A 20,851-nucleotide genomic window follows, 5' to 3' on the forward strand; every position below is an offset into this window, starting at 1 on the left:
CAATAGTGCATTTGTACAGTTTATTAGTGCTGGATGATTATCCATTAAACATAGAGAGTACAGCAAGGGGCTAAGCACTGAACCTCGAAGTGCATCCCACTAGTGGGTCATCAAGGAGAAGATACTATTACTAACCCTCATTCATTGAGGTCTGCAGATGGGCAAGTCATGTATCTATCTGCAGAACGAGTTACAGAGGTCCTACTCTTGAAGCTTGATGATGAGTTTGGATGGGATGACTGTGCCAAATGCCCAAGCTCTATGTAATACATTAACAACAGCATGATGTATGAAACAATGCATTCATTTGTATGTATAAACTTGGCTACTATTTAATATATGATTGTCTGATCTCACTGACATTTTACCACATTACTGCAAGAGGTGTTTTAATTTGCAAATTTTCATTGTTGTCAATTAAGGCACGAAATGCGATCACAAACATCATGGAACATTTAACAAGCAAATATTTCAAAAGGTTGTAGCTGCACGTGTCACTTTTGTGGATCAATGTTGCTAATATTGATCTTCAATTACAGGGGCATGTCTGAAATTCAGGTAATGCTCTTCAAACTCCCCACATCAAGACCATAATCTGCCAACCTTTGGAACAGCACTTGTATATATACCCAAATCATGGAAGAAACATATGCACAAGTCTCTGTCCTCAAGTTACATATTTTGTTGAATAATTATTGGGGGAGCTTCAACTCTGATTGTACCCCCACCAGCCTTCCCCTACTCCACAGACTTACAATGATTTAATGCATGTATTGTCCTTTTTATACAATGTCAAATTCCTGGTGAATCAGATTATTTATCTCCATTTTATTTCCAAAGTTAAATTCCATGTATTTGAAGCTAAATGAATACCCATGAAAGTACTGTGCAAAGCTAATTTTCACCTGCAGACTTAGGAGCAAAGATTTACAGAAAATCTGGCAGTAATAGAAATTTTGTTTACTAATATTAGTAAATTAAAAGCAGTGCTTCTAGAAGAAACAACATTTAAATGGTAACAGCAAAGGAGAACTTAATTTTCAAGAGGTGCCCTCCTTAAATCATACTGAGAGACAGCTGAATCAAAATTACACAAACTTGTCATGAATTTCTTCATGGATACTCCAAAACAGCTAAAGCCACCTAAATGAGTTATTGGCAGAAGGTGCATTTATGAATTTTATTCTGAGTTCTTGCTGAAGTTGCGGCAGGCCAGAGGAAAACTCTGGTAATTAATGGTTCTGCACTATGTTGCTCATTTGAATTGTAAACAAATGCAAGCAACAAATATCAGGAGATACTTATGGCAATTGCAAGTCATCTTAAGCAAAATTAACTTGAAATATATATTGCAGCAAAAACATGTTAAGGACACAATCATATTTGATATCATCTATTTGAACTTTATAAATTAAGAGTAATGGAATTATGAACAGACCCTGCTGTGTTTCAAACTGAAAGCATCCACAATAAATAATGGACAATAAGTCATGGCAAGACATTGCGCAGAAATGTTGACATCTCTCTCTGGCCACTCATTAGCATCTCCAGTGGAGATAGACAGATATTAATCAGCAACTTCAAATTGGCAAGATTAGGCTCCACTTATACCAGGGGCTAACTGTGCAATGTTGCTTGTTGCTGACTAATGTCAAATGACGCAAGTCTGCCAGGATTTTCCTGGTCAGTGAAGCTCAGCAATTAATGGGATGAAATAGTGAGCAGCGTTGAGAGAAAAGATTGGTTTCCTTCTTTAACTCTATGCTACATTTATTTAAAACAAAAGCATGCTGAGTTTAAGAGGGCAGAGCTGTTTACTTTTAAAAGTGTAATATTTACAGTAAGATAATAAAAATGTGGCAAATATCTAGTGTTTACTTTCAGATCCAATTCTGAGTAAACCAATGTTGCAGCTAATTGAATGCTGTTGGCATGTTTATCTTCAGCGTGTGAAGCTACACACGTCAATGATCCCAACTACAAAAGGGTCTACACAATTTCATCTAACACTGACCATCATTTATAACTGTGACATATAGAAATCTTTGTTTTACTAAACAAATAGAACTGAATGAATGCAAAATATGTAAAATGAGGCAGTGCTGCATGAGAATGAGAACAGTGAGCAAGGAAGAACTTAAACTGAAAAGCGTACAATTAAATCTCGAATCCTTAACTATGTAGAGCCAACAGAAAACTTTCCGGTACTTATTATTATTCATGATGGATAGTATTTTAATTTACATATGGCAGTTTGATTTGGTTTTTGCCCAAGAACCAGTTTGGATATTGTTGGTGTAAATCTGATGAGTAATGACATTTACACAAGAGGGTTAAGTATTTGCAGTGTCATTCAAGTAATTGCAAAACATATTGTCATTATCTGTTTATAAACTGTTAAATCTTCTTTCTCATAACTCAAGTAATTTATTTATGTCTAATGCATTCATGACCTAAAAGATACATTGAGAACAACTCTTTTGGTTCTGAGTACCAAATCTGTAATGGTCAGTGTGACACTGTAAGAGCTCGGGATGTTCTGGAGTTCAGAATTGAATTCCAGCGACATTCTATAAGGAGCTCTTTCTCCTCTAAGCTGCACCGGTGCACAGCCACACAGTAACTGAAATGCTCCTGTGCACAAGGCCTTTGGTGCCGCGCAGTTCTTTTATATAATGTTAATATCATTTTGAAATCTATATTAATAAAATTGTTAAACACCCTGCAATTGTGTAAATAAATATAATCCATAATTTTTCAAAATAATAAATGTACAACCTTTACCTTGAAACATTTTAGAGCTTCTATATATTTACATTGTCAATGTTCCAAGTTACAACACTTACAAATTGTAACAATAAACACAGAATGGAAGTTGGTCGCTCATTGTTAATAAACCACCGGCCCGCTGAACGCCAACATAGTTCTAAATATCATAGCATGCATATTACAATTTTTTAAAAAAAATTTAAAGTGACACAGTTTTCAGGCCATGTAAAAATTTCTTACTCAAAGCAATGGTTGGTCTGTGCAGCTGTGCAAAAAGAATGAGAGGGAATGTTAGTAAGGAGTGCACATCCTCAATGTGGAATGTGTGTGTTTCCCCAGGTGCTCCAATTTCCTCCCACTGTCTAAAGATCTACCAGCTAGGTTAATTGGTCATTGTAAATTGTCCTGTGATTATATCAGGATTCATCAGGTTTACTGGGGGCTTGCTGGGGTGGGATGGCATGGCTCGGAGGGTTGAAAGGGCCTATTCCATGCTGTATCACTAAATAAAGTGAAGAAAAATATAATAAATCCACACCAGGGAATATCGAGGAAAAATGCACTATTAAGGAGATTTAAACAAAGCCCTTCCTACTTTTTTTTTCCAAAAAAAAAATCATCTATGATCCAGGGAGGTAAACCTAATATTCTGGCTGATAGCTCACCCCGATGCAAAACAGGTTCCCTTTGTACTTTATCCACAGAGTGTAATATCTCTGCGTAAAGGTGTAAGGTATATCTTGATGTTATTTGCCCAAAGTTTATTTGTAAGTTATAACCAAACACTCTCACAAAGCAGGTCTGAAGATTACAAAGCAGATCAGCTTTTGTGTCATTTAAAGGCCTTCAGCTTTGTGTGATCAGTGACCATTAATGCTGAAGCATTGGCCTGTCAAATCCTCTTTAAGGCTTCTTTCTGATTACTCCAATGTCATCCAGGTTCTCCTCTTTAATTCAATTGCCTCTCTGACACCACAACCCACCACTGGTCCCAAGCTCAACTCCATCTCAATATCGATATCTGACCTCCATATCCTTGAAGCTCAATGTGACCCATCAAACCTAATCTATTCCAACTATTTGAAAGATCTGGCACACAAAATCCGACCCACCACAGCAGACACAAGGTAGTCTTCTACCAACAGGCAATGCCTGTTTTCCTTCCAACCATTCTAAAATGGTTAGAAATACAATTTGAATGAATAGATTCCTAAATTTAATGTAATCCTGGCAAAGTCAGCTGATCTTATTTGGGGGAAAAATTCTGCTAGAGGAACTAAGTAGGTCAGGCAGCATTTCTGAGATGAAAGGGCAGTTGACACACTTCATCTGAGTCTTTGACCTGAAATGTTAACTGTTTCTCTTCCCACAAATGATGTCAGACCTGCCCAATGTTTCCAGCATTTTCTGTTGTTGCACTCAGGATAGAAATATGCACGTGATTGAGAATCATAGACACAAACAAGCCACGTGGCAATTCATCAAAAGCTTTGATGGAAAGCATTTTCTGGGCTCACGCAAAAAGACAGGGCATGACCTGTAGGCCAGGGCTTTCAAGAAGTACCTCTATGAACCACTTACTGACATTGCTGAGAAATATGACTTGTAGTGTTGAATTTTGTACGTCACAGCTTGGGAGTTGGGTGAGAGATGGGTCACTGTTTCTCTCACACACGGTATTCTGCAAAATGTAATTATTGCAGCATCTTATGCTCCATAGCTGTACTGTAAAAGTTAATCTCCGCTCTCTACACTAGACCATAAGAGACAAAGTGTTCCCAATAAAATGTGAATAGAGAAACAATGTTTTGTTCTGCAGCAATATTACAAAACAGATTTAGTCAGAATATCACATCTTACCAATTATTGGTTTTGTGAACCTTTGAACTAATATTTAAAGAGGACATAAACAAAGCAACATTCTCATACTTTGGAGACCTCACAAAGCATTTAACAGCAACACCACTGCCACATCACTGAACTCAAAATAAAGTTTCAAAAGTGTACATACGTACGTGATTTATTAATTAATAGCAACACAATTAATTTATGTTACAATACTTTTAAGTCTATTTCTTCCATTTGTACATTAAATTTGTTGTTTTTTGAAAACTGCAGCTATTAATTAATGGATATTATAGTGTTAATACTTCTGCTGTGCATAATGAGTTTGGATGGTGTAGATAATGTGCTGGTCTTCATCTGCAGACAATAGGTACAATCATTCAAACTGAAGTTGCAATACAATGAAATCAGAAACTTCTAAATATTCAGACATTTGTTTTTGTGTTCAATGTGAACAGATTTAATTCCTTGTCAAGGATCAAAGTATAAAGTGAGCAGCACACAAATGGACTTCTGAAACACTGAGCTAAACACATCTGAAGGGCTCTAGAGACTCATCCATGGCTATAATATTTGGAAAATACAGTGGACTCTGGTTAAGTGAGACAATTCGGGACCAGTACATTTGGCCCAATTAAGTGGCTGTCCCAATTAGCCAAAGTTTCATACCAATAGTTAAAAAGGTATAAAAATAGAAATTCAATGCTGCTGTGTTCTATTGATTGACTGTAAGTGAACAAAATTAGTGCAGTCGCCAAGAGTATATAATAGACTGTCTTCATACAACACTGTCGACTATTGCATCAGCAAAATCTTCATTTTCATCGTAACATTCAAGATGATTGTTAATACCTTCAAACTCTTCATTGTTCCTAATTTGCTGAAGTACTGAATTCATTTCAATTTTAATCCCGGCTGTTTCTGGCATCTCCAAGCCTGAATGCTTGAAACCGCAATGAGAGAAACAGTTCAGAACAATCTCACTGTTTATTTCTCGTCGCAACCAGTGACAAAAATCACTGGTTTTTGAACACAAGCACACTGCTCTATGCACAGTGTAGTGTCTAAGGGCCACACAAGTGCACACAACTGACGCTAGTTAGAAACTGTTCGGCCAAAGCCTCCTGTCCTAACTAAGCGGCATAGTGTCTCAAATAAACAAAGGGAATACTGGCAATTTTCCAGGCAATTCACTTTTGTTCTTTAAGAACTATCCTAAATAAGTGGCTGCCCCAATTAAAAGATGGCCCAATTAACCAGAATCTACTGTATAGCATTAAAATATATTACAAAACAACAAGTTGAAGAGGAAATGAAGATAACATAAGAACCAAAAGCTAAAGTATGCCATCTGGCCCCTTGCACCAATTGCCATTCGAAAAGATGATTGCTGATCTTGAACCTCAAAGCTACTTCATGTAGTTGGCTGGTGGTGTAGTGGCATCTGCACCGGACTTTGAGCCAAGTGGTCCAGGTTTGAATCGGGCTGGCTCCCTGCACGCTTTTCACCTGTGCTGGGTTGAGCATTGAGCTGGCAAGTTGGCCTCGTCAAAAACAAATTCCTAAAGAAATGGCAGTTGCCGTCTTATGCGCCCCAAGGCACGGAGAGGAATAAAAACTACTTTCACGTATTATTTATTTTATTTAAAGATGCAGCACAGTACAAGCCTTTCTGGTCCAATGACCCCATACTACCCAATTACACTCATGTGGTAATTAATTCTTAATATCCAAAAACTGATGGACCTCCAAACTGAATAACCTTGGTGACTAAGTTTCCACAGTCCTTTTAAATCGAGAATTCTGAAGATTCAACAAATCCTTGGTGATAAAACTTCTCACCTCTGTCATAGTCAGTTTACCCCTTATTTTGAGATACAGGGTGTCCCCCACTTTTCAAATGTTTGCTTTATGTAACCTCACTGTTACGAAAGACCTACATTAGTACCCTGTTTTCGCTAACAGAAGGTGTTGTCACTGTTACGAAAAAAACAGCGTGCGAAAAAAATCAGCGCGCGCCCCGAGCAGCCGCTCTCTCCTGGATTTGGAACGGTATTCTCACCGGCATTGCTTAAACACATGCCTGTGAGCAGCCGTTTGCAAGGTGAGTTCTATGGTATTGGAAAAGCCTGAAAGAGCTCGTAAGGGTGTTACACTTAGCGTAAAACTAGACATAATTAAGCGTTTTGATTGTGGTGAACGAAGTAAGGACAATATGAGTTTGGCTTGTGGAAGCTGACGAAGATGATGTTGAAGAGGTTTTGGCATCCCATGACCAAGAACTGATAGATGAGGAGCTGATGCAATTGGAAGAGGAAAGGATAACAATCGAAACCGAATGAGTAATGATAAAGTACAACTTTAATTTTGAAAGGGTACGTCAGTTTAGCGGATATTTGCAGGATGGTTTGAGTGCTTACAAAGAACTGTATGATAGAAAAATGTGTGAGGCTCAGCAGTCAAGCAAGCCTTCCACATTAGCCACAGCAGACGACGAACCTCAACCTTCAACATCGAGGCGGGCAGTCATAGGAGAAGATGAGCTGCCTGCTCTAATGGAAACAGACGACGAGATGACACCCCAGTGTCCTACCACCCCAACACCCAGGCCACGGACAGTTACCGATTCACAGAGAATGCAGCAGTAGCCGGGAGACACACAGCACATCTTTAAGAAAAAAGCCGAAATAAACATGCTAATTAATTAGGTGCCGCCGACACATAATTGTCGGCCCAGATCAGAGGTGATGCAATCGGCAATTGGCACTGATCTGGGCCGACAGTTACGTGCCGGGTGACACCTAATTAATTAGCATGTTTATTTCGGCTTTTTTCTTAAAGATGTGCTGTGTGCCTCCCGGCTACCGCTGCATGCTTCGCGGATTGGTATCGGTTCGTTGCCCAGAGGGTGGGGGCCACTGCACCACCCAAACTCCAACAACAGTCTAACACACCACCATCAGTGTGCTCCGCACTTTCCCGATTCCAGTGATACTACACTGTACATACATTATTTCTACTTTATATAGGCTGTGTATTTTTACATGTTATTTGGTATGATTTGGCAGCTTCCTAGCTTAAAGGTTACTGGAGAGTGCTTGCGCCGTGTTTTTGCCAATGGCGCTTGTGTGGGATTTTTGCTATGGAGAACAGTTCAGGCAATGATTGTGGAAAAGTATTTCTACTTTATGTAAGCTGTGTACTTATCATATCATTCCTGCTTTTACTATATGTTACTGTTATTTTAGATCTTATGTGTTATCTGGCATGATTTGGTAGGTTATTTTTGGGTCTGCAAACACTCACAAAATTTTCCCATATAAATAAATGGTAATTGCTTCTTTGCTTTATGACATTCCGGCTTACGAACCGTTTCATAGGGACGCTCTACCTTCGGATGGCAGGGGAAACCTGTATTGACCCCTGGCTGTAGACACACCAATCAGTTAAACTTCATACCTAAACACAAGGAAATCTGCAGATGCTGGAAACTCAAGCAACACACACAAAATGCTGGTGGAATGCAGCAGGCCAGGCAGCATCCATGGGAAGAAGCACAGTTGACATTTCAGGCCGAGACCCTTCGTCAGGACTAACTGAAACATAGAAGCATAGAAACATAGAAAATAGGTGCAGGAGTAGGCCATTCAGCCCTTCAAGCCTGCACCACCATTCAGTATGATCATGGCTGATCATCCAACTCAGAACCCTGTACCAGCCTTCCCTCCATACACCCTGATCCCTTTAGCCACAAGGGCCATATCTAACTCCCTCTTAAATATAGCCAATGAACTGGCCTCAACTGTTTCCTGTGGCAGAGAATTCCACAGATTCACCACTCTCTGAGTGAAGAAGTTTTTCCTAATCTCGGTCTTAAAAGGCTTCCCCTTTATCCTTAAACTGTGACCCCTCGTTCTGGACTTCCCCAACATCGGGAACAGCTTCCTGCACCTAGCCTGTCCAATCCCTTTAGGATTTTATACGTTTCAATCAGATCCCCCCTCAATCTTCTAAATTCCAACCAGTATAAGCCTAGTTCATCCAGTCTTTCATCATATGAAAGTCCTGCCATCCCAGGAATCAATCTGGTGAACCTTCTCTGTACTCCCTCTATGGCAAGGATGTCTTTCCAAAACTGCACACAATACTCCAGGTGTGGTCTCACCAAGGCCTTGTACAACTGCAGTAGTACCTCCCTGCTCCTGTACTCGAATCCTCTTGCTATAAATGCCAGCATACCATTCGCCTTTTTCACCGCCTGCTGTACCTGCATGCCCACTTTCAATGACTGGTATATAATGACACCCAGGTCTCGTTGCACCTCCCCTTTTCCTAATCGGCCACCATTCAGATAATAATCTGTTTTCCTGTTTTTGCCACCAAAGTGGATAACTTCACATTTATCCACATTAAATTGCATCTGCCATGAATTTGCCCATTCACCTAACCTATCCAAGTCACCCTGCATCCTCTCAGCATCCTCCTCACAGCTAACACTGCCGCCCAGCTTTATGTCATCCGCAAACTTGGAGATGTTGCATTTAATTCCCTCATCCAAGTCATTAATATATATTGTAAACAACTGGGGTCCTAGCACTGAGCCTTGCGGTACCCCAAAGAAGAGAAAGAAGAGATAGTAAGAGATTTGAAAGTGGGAGGGGGAGGGGGAGATCCAAAATGATAGGAGAAGACAGGAGGGTATGGGATAGAGCTAAGAGCTGGAAAGTTACAAGGCTGGAGAATGGAGAGGATCATGGGACGGGAGGCCTAGGGAGAAAGAAAGGGGGAGGGGAGCACCAGAGGAAGATGGCGAGCAGGCAAGGAGTAATTGTGAGAGAGACAGAGAGAGGAAAAAAAAAGGGAAATAAATAAGGGATGGGGTGGGAACTGGAGGTGGGGCATTAGCGGAAGTTAGAGAAGTCAATGTTCATGCCATCAGGTTGGAGGCTACCCACATGGAATATAAGGTGTTGTTCCTCCAACATGAATGTGACTTCATCTTGACAGTAGAGGAGGCCATGGATAGACATATCAGAATGGGAATGGGATATGGAATTAAAATGTATGGCCACTGGGAGATCCTGCTTTCTCTGGCAGACAGAGCGTAGGTGTACATTTATTCACATCAAGCTCCATAAATATTTTGTGTATTCCACTATGATCACTGCCATTCTTCTAAACTCCAGCAAGTGTAGGCCCAATCTGCAAAATCTCTCCTACAAAATATTGATCTTGCAAAAAAAAAAATGAAAGTAAAACAATACCGTTTTTCTTTCTTTGCATTCTATCACAATGTATGGAATCCCCACGATGGTAAGCTATGACACAGTTTTCCCCCCAAAAACCAGATAATTTTTCTCAATGTAAAACCAACTATCTGATTGATCTATATGTATGTAAATGTAATTGACTTCCAATGCCAATAGCCAGCATTCACATATCAGATCTATCTTCCAATAAATGCTTAACAACAATTACATTGGAGTAACTTCGAGGGTACTGACAGTCTAACCTGCTTTGGATTGCAATATTATCCTCAATCTAACGTTGTGTCATGAACACTAGTTATCGAGTAAGTTTTTCAATGAACCTGTGCATACATTTATACATACATATTACAAACTCTACTTGCATTCCAACATTAAAACAGGTTGTCTGAGGTTACAGCTCTCCCTCTTTTTCATTGCCTTTCTTGGAATTTAACTTTCATTCTTCTACTTTCCATTTAGATTATCCACTGATGTCTCTACAACAGATGAGGCTTAATTATTAATATTGACCCAGGTTAACTCAGCTTGGTAGAGAACAAAGATATACCACAGACACTGTTAAATTCCATAGTCAGGGAATTTGCTAATAAAAACTAAGCATAATGCGAGGGAAATGTACACGATTAAGATGTTAAAGATACCTTAAGCCAATGTTTAGAAAGAAGTATTGCTTTGCAATCTAGTTACACATAAATATGAAATTTCTATCATTAGATTTGGAGATTAACAATTTATTTAAAACTTGATTCACATCTTTGTAAGTGAACATGCATTTGTTAAACTGCATCAGATAAAAACAGGTAACAAAACATTGGTTTTGCATGATTAATCTGTGCGTTATTTACCAATTAGCTTTAATTATATTCTCAGTGGATCAAAGTGTTGCAAGACTAAGATTAACCATCACTGGAACAAAAGTGTCAAAATTATTACAGGATCTCACAGCAGCATCCTATTAATGCGTACAACAGGTTCATTATTTATGCTATATGTAGCGGAACATCTCATTCAGTTGACTCTGTTTGACACAGGAAGTGTTAGGTTAGTCTCTGGAGTTGCAAGTCCCTTTTTATACACTTAAATGATTGCTAGATATACAAAAAAGACTCAGAGCAAAACTGAAGATTAGCGTATATTAATGTACATTCCTGCAAAGGGAAATGTCCTCAAAACAATTCTTGTACATTCAAGATAAGGTAAAACCAAAACTCAAAGCATTCATTACTGAACAGTATGTGCACATTTATTGACACTTGTAAAGTATATCTTAGAATATAAGTAATCACATTCTCATTGCAATTTGAACCGTTTTTCAGGTTTAAAATGAAGTGCCAAACTAATATTTTAGTTACTGTAACAGAACCAGTATATGAAAAAAAAATTAAAATCCTACACTGCCTTGCTCATTTCAACAGCTGGGGATAGACTCCTATCCATTAGTAGTCAACAGAAGGAGTAACTAAACCAAATGAACTCTTTATTATAATGGTTACTTATTACCAATCGGAACATCTGCTTCTACCTCTCTTTCAAAGATAAAAACATTCAAAGGCCCTTGCAAATGGAAGCACAATATCACTGAAATGTTTAAGCAGAATTTCTGCGCAACTTCAGTAATTGAACACATAGTGCCTACGACATCAACCGTTTTTCTTTCCACAGATGTCACCTGACCTGACAGTGAAAGAGTTATGAGAGGCTCATGAAATTTTTTCTTAAACTTCAGTTGTAGTTATGTAGAAGCTGAGGAAAGATTCACTTGCACAAAAGTTTTGAGAGGACTAAAAAGGCTGAAATTGAAGATTCTGTTTCTTTCAGCAGAACGTTAAATAACAAGGGAACATGGGTAATGAGTGAAAGAGAAATGAGGAAAAACTTTTTACCAGAGACTACCTAAAAGGGAATCCTGATCACATTTAAAAAAGTGACTACAGAAACATTTAACATGCCCGAATCTACACGCCTCATGGACAGGAGATAAGAAATGCGATTAATCTAAACAGATCTCTTTTGGCTGGAAAGGCAACCATAACCTGAATGCCCTCTCCATACCACAGATTCCTAATAAAGCTCAACTCTAATGAATAAAATTCAAAAAGCATGCATAAGTTTTTGCCGTAGTTCTCGGGTTGCAAATGTAAATCTAGGTGCTTAGGGCGCAGCTTAGACTCATTGTCCCCAGAGCTCACTTTTATTTCAGCAGTTAGTTTCTGCTGCAATTGAAGCACTAGAATCATACACTTTCCAGGATACAAACAATCTGCAATTATGGAAATAAATTGTACAATGACATATTTTCATCTGCATTTCAGCAAAGCACATCCTTTACGACCACGAAGAGATGGAATTGCTGAGTAATTGATTGTTGAAGTGAAGTCAAAGCAGTTAGACCACTAGAAATGTTTCAAAGTTTTTCTGAATGCCCCTGCCTGACTAACTCACCTCAGCAACATCAACCCAATCACCAACATGGCAGATAGTCAAGTAAAGTGCCTGACTACTGGAAATAAATTAATCCATGAGCAAAACTGAAAGGATAGTGAATTGAAGAGGGTTAGGAAGCCAGTTAAAGGGGAGAACTAAATGCATTATGGCAGCTTCTGAACTGTGTAACACTCAAAATATAAACAGCACTGCTTTATTGACCATAAAATGTCTATGCTGTACTGCACAATAAATGTTTACACAATCTAAACCATCTAGAAAGCAGAAATAGTGACAAAAGAATTTCTTCACCTTTTACGGCAAACCAAGTCAGTCATATTGTTATTTCAATAATTAAAGAGAACACAGAATCAATAAACCAGCTGAAATATTATCGACTCTATTGTATTGTTTTTACAGCTCCTGAAATTAGCATCAGTTGACACTTTTGTTCAAATGCTGATTTCACATCAATATTACTTAAAATGGGTACCAGTGACACAATGTTTGACTAACCATAAATTTCATGAAAATAATCTGAAACTGTAGAAATATTATGTGAAATTCTAGAGGGATTAAGAAAGCAACCACCCTTTGTACTTTGCATGACTCCTTTGATTAAAGATTTTTTGAAACAAGGAAACATACAAAAAGTAAATATTTGCACTTGAAAGGTCCTTTCCTGCATTTATCTGCAAACATCAATGGTTTCTGAAGGTCAATGTCTCCCAGTCCCAAACATCTTTTTTTTCCCCCCAGTTTGTTCTAGTGAGGAAAAACAAGTTTGAGAGCAAATTTTCTTTAAAAAACTCAGAACTGTGCAAATGCATAAATTAAATAATTTTGAGAGTTTGTCAATGTAAACATAAAGCTAAGTTTTTGTATTAGGTCTTATAGGGTATATACTCAACATTAAACTTTTTGCTGGAATTATATGTAGCAGGTACAGACTGCAAAAAATAATTGGCATGTTTAAGAAAACAATAGCTGTAGTATTCTTCAGAATATTTCAATACAATGTTCACTAAAGACTGTGGTAAGTTAATAATGTAAACAAGTGTGGGAAAACAAGGATTAAGTCCATGTACAATCATGTACTATACTGCACTGATCTTATCCAACACTACAGTGCACAGTGTCTTGATTGATGAAGCACTGACTGTTACTGTCTAATCAAAAAGAAAAAGCATTCCAGCTGCAAAATCACTTGGATGGACAGTAGATAAGACCTTGGGATCAGATGGTCACATCTAATTCCGCAAGGATTCCCCTCTCCAATACTGGTTTTCGCTCAGCTTACCGACAAAACATGATCCAAGTGACATTTCACAAATTCCTGGATAAATGTTGCTACACTTGGCCCAGCAGAGAGACAAGCTGTGTCACGCACAGATCAATATGAACACTGTGCTGTTTCATCAGCCTAAAAATCAGGCAAAAGCCATGGCCCTGGAGAATCTGGCATGCATAGGCTGGATAATGCTGACGGGATTGTCTGCTGCAAACAACCATAAGAGTTAAGTATCAGACAAGACTAGAGCTTAACTACAACTGAATTTTAAGAAAAGATTTCATAATGCTACCATTAGCTGATTTTATATGGTGGGAGCTGTTTCACTCAAATAATTAGCATTTGTATGGAAGCAACATCGACTGCAACACAAAAACTAGCTGGTTTGGTTTAATTTTCTATTACAGCAAGGCTGGTTTATTTCTATTATGGTTTAATTGAGCATGCCTGCAAGAAAATGAAGCTCAGGGTTGTATATGGTGACATACAGTGGTCCTAGAAAGTTTGTGAACCCTGTAGAATTTTCTCTATTTCTGCACAAATATGACCTAAAATATGAACAGATCTTCACCCAAGTCCTAAAACTAGATAAAGAGAATGCAATAACACAAAAGACATTATACTTGTTCATTTATTTATTGAGAAAAATGATCCAATATTACATGTATTTGTTGGGAAAAGTATGTGAACCTCTGGGGAAATGCCTTCTACAAAAGCTATTTGGAGTCAGTTGTTCCATTCAACAAGATGAGATTGGAAGAGTGGGTTGTAGAGGTGCCCTGCCCTATAAAAAAGACACACAAAGTCAGGTTACTAACAGAGACTGCTCTTCAAGAAAGAACTCTTGATGTGCACCATGCCTTGATCAAAATAACTTTCAGAGGACCTTATAAAAATTGTAGAGTTGCATGAAGCTGGAAAAGGCCACAAAAGCATTTCTAAAGACCTGAGTATTCATCAGTCTGCAGTAAGAGAAATTGTTTACAAATGGACGAACTCAGTACTGCTGCTACTTTCCCTAGGAGGGGGCATCTTGCAAAGATCACACCAAGAGTACAACATGCAGTTTTCTAAATCAATATATAGAGGGACTAACTAGAGGGGATGCAGTATTGGATCTCCTGTTAGGAAACGAGTTAGGACAAGTGACAGAAGTCTGTGTAGGGGAGCACTTTGGTTCCAGTGATCATAACACCATTAGTTTCAACTTGATCATGGACAAGGATAGATCTGGTCCTAGGGCTAAGGTTCTTAACTGGAAGAAGGCCAAATTTGAAGAAATGAGAAAGGATCTAAAAAGCGTGGATTGGGACAGGTTGTTCTCTGGCATGGATGTGATCGGTAGGTGGGAAGCCTTCAAAGCAGAAATTTTGAGAGTGCAGAATTTGTATGTTCCTGTCAGGATTAAAGGCAAGGTGAACAGGAATAAGGAACCTTGGTTCTCAAGGGATATTGCAACTCTGATAAAGAAGAAGAGGGAGTTGTATGACGTGTATAGGAAGCAGGGAGTAAGTAAGGTGCTTGAGGAGTATAAGAAGTGCAAGAAAATATTTAAGGAAGAAATCAGGAGGGCTAAAAGAAGACATGAGGTTGCCTTGGCAGTCAAAGTGAAGGATAATCCAAAGAGCTTTTACAGGTATATTAAGAGCAAAAGTATTGTAAGGGATAAAATTGGTCCTCTTGAAGATCAGAGTGGTCGGCTATGTGTGGAACCAAAGGAAATGGGGGAGATCTTAAATAGGTTTTTTGCGTCTGTGTTTACTAAGGAAACTGCCATGAAGTCTATGGAATTAAGGGAAACAAGTAGTGAGATCATGGAAACTGTACAGATCGAAAAGGAGGAGGTCCTTGCTGTCTTGAGGAAAACTAAAGTGGATAAATCCCCAGGACCTGACAGGGTGTTCCCTCGGACCTTGAAGGAGACTAGTGTTGAAATTGCAGGGGCCCTGGCTGAAATATTTAAAACGTTGCTGTCTACAGGTGAGGTGCCGGAGAATTGGAGAGTGGCTCATGTTGTTCCGTTGTTTAAAAAAGGATCGAAAAGTAATCCGGGAAATTATAGGCCAGTAAATTTAACGTCAGTAGTCAGTAAGTTATTGGAGGGAGTACTAAGAGACAGAATCTACAAGCATTTGGATAGACAGGGGCTTATTAGGGAGAGTCAACATTGCTTTGTGCGTGGTAGGTCATGTTTGACCAATCTGTTGGAGTTTTTCGAGGAGGTTACCAGGAAAGTGGATGAAGGGAAGGCAGTGGGTATTGTCTACATGGACTTCAGTAAGGCCTTTGACAAGGTCCCGCATGGGAGGTTAGTTAGGAAAATTCAGTCGCTAGGTATACATGGAGAGGTGGTAAATTGGATTAGACATTGGCTCGATGGAAGAAGCCAGAGAGTGGTGGTAGAGAATTGCTTCTCTGAGTGGAGGCCTGTGACTAGTGGTGTGCCACAGGGATCAGTGCTGGATCCATTGTTATTTGTCATCTATATCAATGATCTGGATGATAATGTGGTAAATTGGATCAGCAAGTTTGCTGATGATACAAAGACTGGAGGTGTAGTAGACAGTGAGGAAGGTTTTCAGAGCCTGCAGAGGGACTTGGACCAGCTGGAAAAATGGGCTGAAAAATGGCAGATGGAGTTTAATACTGACAAGTGTGAGGTATTGCACGTTGGAAGGACAAACCAACGTAGAACATACAGGGTTAATGGTAAGGCACTGAGGAACAGAGGGATCTGGGAAAACAGATACAAAATTCCCTAAAAGTGGCGTCACAGGTAGATGTGGTCGTAAAGAGAACTTTTGGTACATTGGCCTTTATTAATCAAAGTATTGAGTATAAGAGCTGGAATGTTATGATGAGGTTGTATAAGGCATTGGTGAGGCCAAATCTGGAGTATTCTGTTCAGTTTTGGTCACCAAATTACAGGAAGGATATAAATAAGGTTGAAAGAGTGCAGAGAAGGTTTACAAGGATGTTGCCGGGACTTGAGAAACTCAGTTACAGAGAAAGGTTGAATAGGTTGGGATTTTATTCCCTGGAGCGTAGAAGAATGAGGGGAGATTTGATAGAGGTATATAAAATTATGATGGGTATAGATAGAGTGAATGCAAGCAGGCTTTTTCCACTGAGGCAAGGGGAGAAAAAAACCAGAGGACATGGGTTTAGGGTGAGGGGGGAAAAGTTTAAAGGGAACATTAGCGGGGGCTTCTTCACACAGAGAGTGGTGGGAGTATGGAATGAGCTGCCAGACGAGGTGGTAAATGCGGGTTCTTTTTTAACATTTAAGAATAAATTGGACAGATACATGGATGGTAGGTGTATGGAGGGATATGGTCCGTGTGCAGGTCAGTGGGACTAGGCAGAAAATGGTTCGGCACAGCCAAGGAGGGCCAAAAGGCCTGTTTCTGTGCTGTAGTTTCTATGCAATGCTGAAGGAGGTGAAAAAGAACCCAGGGGTAACAGCAAAAGACCTGCAGAAATCTCAGGAACTTGCTAAAGTCTCTGTTCATGTGTCAACTAAAAGAAAAACACTGAACAAGAATGGTGATCATGGAAGGACTGCTCTCCAAAAAAAAAATTGCTGCACATCTCAAGTTTGCAAAAGACCACCTGGATGTTTTACAATGCTTCTGGGACAATGTTCTATGGAAAGATGAGACAGAATTTGAGCTTTTTGGCAGAAATGCACATTGCTATGTTTGGAGGAAAAAGGCACTGCACACAAACACCAAAACCTCATCCTAACTGTGAAGCATTGTAGAAGGAGCATCAAGGCCTGGGGCTGCTTTGCTTCCTGGACAGTTTGCAACCATTGAGGGAACAATAAATTCAAAATTGCATCTAGACATTTTACAGGAGAATGTCAGGGTAGCAGTCCGTCACCTAAGTTTAACAGAAGTTGGATAATGGAACAAGACAATAGTCCAAAAGGTAGAGTAAATCAGCAACAGAATGGTTGAAAAAGAAGAAAATTTGTGTTTTGGAATGGCTGAGTCAAAGTCCTTAATCCTATAGAAATGCTATAGAAGGACCTGAAGCAAGCAGTTCATGCAAAGAAACCCACCAAAATCCCAGAGTTAAAGCAGTTTTATAAGGAGGAATGGCCTAGAATCTCTCCAAACCGATGTGCAGGACTGATCAACAGTTACCGGAAATATCTGGTTGAAGTTATTGCTGTACAAGGGGGTCATACCAATTACTGAAAACAAAAGTTCACATACTTTTACCAACAAATACATGTAGTATTGGATCATTTTCTCAATAAATAAATGAACAAGTAGAATGTTTTTCTTTGTGTTATTTATTTAATTGGGTTCCCTTTATCTAGTTCTAGGACCTATGTGAAGATCAGATTACATTTTGGGTCATATTTATGCAGAAACAGAGAAAATTCTACAGGGCTCACAAACTTTCAAGCACCACTGTAAATATATACTTTGATAATACATTTACTTTGAGCTTCATTTCAAGTTCAGTTCAAATTTATTGTCATTCAACCATACACATGTATATAGCCAAACAAAACAATATTTGTCTGGACCAAAGCTTACAACACAGTACGTATAACTCACATACAATACGTAACGTAATATTACCGCAAACAAATTCACAAATAACAACATCTATTTCAGAAGACTGACATAAGGTGCATTTAAGACACAAGTTAAAAAGTAAACAGTATAACACTACTGGCGCCTAATAAGTGATGAGATCTGGATGGTGGCAGGGAGTTTAGTAGTCCTATGACCTGAGGGAAGAAACTGTTTCCTATCCTAACAGTCCTTGTCTTAATGCTACCATACCTCTGCCTGATGGTACGAATCAACGAAATTGTGAGATGGATAGGAGGGGTCCTTAACAATGTCAAGGGCCCTCCATACATGGCACTCCTGATAAATACATTGGACAACAAATTTTTTCAAAAGTGTTGCTTCCTCAGATTTTTTTTTGTTTAGAATAGACTGTTTGAAGATGAACACAAATATAACTTCAGACTACTTGCATCAGGTAGGAATTTGGAGAAACAGCAAGTTAACTTTTATTGAATATAATGTGTTTAATTGCATAATGGTGCTGATGTTCAACTAAGTTAAAAATATTTTGTTAATGATTTTAATTTGTACTCAGTGTCTGAGGCTTCTCGCTTAAGTGTCCAACAATAATTTGCCAGCATTGATGGATTCCAGTTACCCTGGTATCTTTTCTCCATGACCACAATGTCCTGGTGAAACCTTTCACCATGCACGTCACTAACAGCACCAAGATTTGCAGGGAAGAAGTCTAAGTGAGAATGCAGAAAATGAATCTTTAGTGACATGTTGCATTTTGCGGTTTTATATGCTTGAAGCATGCTTTCAACCAGCTGCATGTAGTTTGGTGCTCTGTAGATGCCAAGAAAATTTTCAACAACTTCCTTGAATGACTTCCATGTGATTTTCTCCGGTCCCACTAGAAATTCTTCAAATTGCCTGTTATTGATGACCTGTTTGATTTGTGGACCAACAAAAATGCTTTCCTTAATCTTGGCATCAGTTATTCTGGGAAGCATCTGTCTCAAATATCAAAATCCTTCATAAAAGTTTTTGTGCCTGGTGATAGCAAATTCCATCCTTACAGTCCTGAACCCAATAATTATTACTAAAACCTGTCCTGCCATGCAGCAGCTGCACCGCCTAAACATGCCCAAGCATGCCTGGACAAGATAGGAAACTTTCCAGCTTACATTGTAGGCAACATTTTAATTGACTTGAATTATTAATTGAAATAATAAAATAAGTTTATTTTAAAAAATGGTGCGTGATAGAGAAATTTCATGGTGATTTTCATGATCAGTAACCCAAAATTCATAAGATACACCTAAAGGTATTCAGGAAGCAAGATCTTTGTTGTCCAGTGATATCTCAGATGGGTGGAAGAGAGACCCTGATAATCGTCTCAGCAGTTCTCACAATCCTTTGTAGGGTTTTGTGGTCAGATGCCTTGCAATTTCCGTACCAGATGATGATGCAGCTGGTCAGGACACTCTCAAAGATGTTCCTTTAAAAACTGTTTAGAATGCGAGGTGGGTGGGGGACTCTCACACACCTCAATCTCCTCAGGAAGTGGAGATGCTGCTGTGCCTTCTTGACTAAAGAGGAGATGTTGAGGGACCAGGTGAGATAGTCCATTATGTGCATTCCCAGAAACTTAGTGCTGCTAACTCTCTCCCTGGACGAGTAGTTAACATGCAGTGAGGAGTAGTCAGCCTGCACCTCCAGATTAAAGTTGTTGTGCTTGCACTATTCTACAAGCTGTACTACCTCTTCTCCATACACTGTCTCATCATTGTTGATGAGGCCAACCACTGTTGTGTCATCAGCAACTTGATTTCTGTTTTAGCAAGATCTAGCATCAGCAGCATGAACAGCAGAGGTCTGAGCATGCAGCCTAGGAGGACACCAAGCTGAAGTTGATAAACAGCATCCTAGCATATGAGGCATTGTTTTCCAGATGGAACATGACATTGTGGAGGGCAGAGGCTATGGCATCGCCAGTGGACCAACCTGAACTAAAAGCTCATAAGCAAGAAGATGGGATTTAACGTAGTCCATAACCAACTGCTCAAAACACCTCATTATTGTTGAGGTCAGCATCACTGGACAGCAGTCATTAAGGCAGGTAGTCATTAATGAGGATAAATCCTTGGGGTCTCTCCTCCCCATCCTTCATAACAACAGCATTTATGAATATATGCACTTCTCAAAGCTCCAATAATACATCCCAAATGCCAAAATAAGAAGCATAGTTCCTTATTACAAGCACATACTGTCAATGTCCATCAGAAAACTTTAGAATAAGTTCACTGCCATTGTGGGATTAGAAAAATTACAATTGAAAACACAAAGTTTTATGACCTATCAAAAAATTAAATAATGTTAAAATAAAATGGGTAGGCGAATGTGAAGTGTAGTGCACAAGCTTATGGTTCACAAAATATTTATAAACCACTTTAGCTTTGCTGTTGAGCTCATGTTGTCTAAACCCATCAATTATGTTACTGCTTTCTACTCCCTTTTACTCTATGTAGGAGTTTTAAAAGTGACCTTGATGCTTAACTGTCGAATTGATACAGAAAGTGAGACCAATAAATTTCTGTATTACACTTTGATCATCTGTCATGCAAGATACATTCATTCAACATCTAATGACCAAGTTATCTTCTACGGAAAATGTTATTTAATCATGATGAGCACCTTACACTCCCTCAAAT

At 39.0% G+C, this 20,851-nt stretch overlaps 1 protein-coding gene across 2 annotated transcripts in view; it reads right to left on the reverse strand.

Moving 5' to 3' along the window:
- The window catches only part of cntln (centlein, centrosomal protein), a 529,511-nt gene that overhangs the window by 164,487 nt on the left and 344,173 nt on the right, over window positions 1-20,851 (reverse strand). The gene's annotated exons all lie outside the window — the stretch shown is intronic.

The sequence above is a fragment of the Mobula birostris genome, chromosome 5, assembly GCF_030028105.1.
Source record: "Mobula birostris isolate sMobBir1 chromosome 5, sMobBir1.hap1, whole genome shotgun sequence".
Lineage (NCBI taxonomy): Eukaryota > Metazoa > Chordata > Chondrichthyes > Myliobatiformes > Myliobatidae > Mobula > Mobula birostris.